A 1083-nucleotide genomic window follows, 5' to 3' on the forward strand; every position below is an offset into this window, starting at 1 on the left:
GTAATTGAACTGAGTATTGTTGAGTCCAGCACGTGAGACATTCGTTGAGAATTATAGCGTTTGTTATAGCGCGACTTTTGAAATTAAGTTATATTCAGAAAGAATAAACCAGTTTTATTTAAGAAAGGACTTGTATCAGTAAAGTTTCTTCGGGAAGAATTTTTAAGTTAACTAACGACCGGAGGCATAACAAATTGGTGTCAGAAGTGGGATAAGAAAAAATGGAAAAAAAAAGCGGCAAGTCAAACTACAGCTTAGCAGACTTGATGGCAGCAATACAAGAACAGCAAAAGAAACAAAAAGAACGAGAAAATAAACAAGAAGAGAGATTACAGCAGTGGTTGGAGGAAAAAGAAAAGAAACAAGAAGAACGAGAAAAGAAACAAGAAGAGAGATTACAGCAGTTGCAAGAAAACCTGCAACAGTGGCAGCTCGAACAGCAAAATAAACAAGAAGATAGATAACAGCAGTGGCAAGAAAACTTGCAACAGTGGCAGCTCGAACAGCAAAATAAACAAGAAGATAGATTACAACAGCTATAGGAGGAGAAAGAAAATAAACAAGAAGAGTGATTACAACAGTGGCAAGAAGTACAACTGGAAAACATTAGTAAATTTAAAAGCGAATTAGATACATTAAAGGATGATTTATTGTCTTTTACACAAGGAGAACACACTAACCATCGACTTAATCAGCCCCAGACAATGGCAAGCCCCTTCCAGATCCCGCAGCTAAACCCTAATGCAGACATATTCAGCCCTGTTGGAAGTCACATCCCAGATATGAATGTCAGTAATGGGAGTGATCCAGTATGAAGGAAGCCACAGGAATTCGATGGGAAGGCACCGTGGGAATCATATAGAGCACAATTTGAGCTACTGGCAGAGATGAATGGATGGACAAAGGAGCAAAAAGCAGTATATCTGGCAACGAGCTTGAAAGGACAACCACTGGAAATACTTGGACAGTTGTCAGCAGCCGACAGACACAACTATAGAGCACTGGTAGCGGCTCTAGAACTCAGGTGCGGAACCCAAAATCATTCAGAAATCTACAGGGCTAGGTTTAGGAGGAGAGTCCGTG

This window comes from Limulus polyphemus, unplaced genomic scaffold, assembly GCF_000517525.1.
Source record: "Limulus polyphemus unplaced genomic scaffold, Limulus_polyphemus-2.1.2 Scaffold3446, whole genome shotgun sequence".
In the NCBI taxonomy this organism is placed as follows: Eukaryota; Metazoa; Arthropoda; class Merostomata; order Xiphosura; family Limulidae; genus Limulus; species Limulus polyphemus.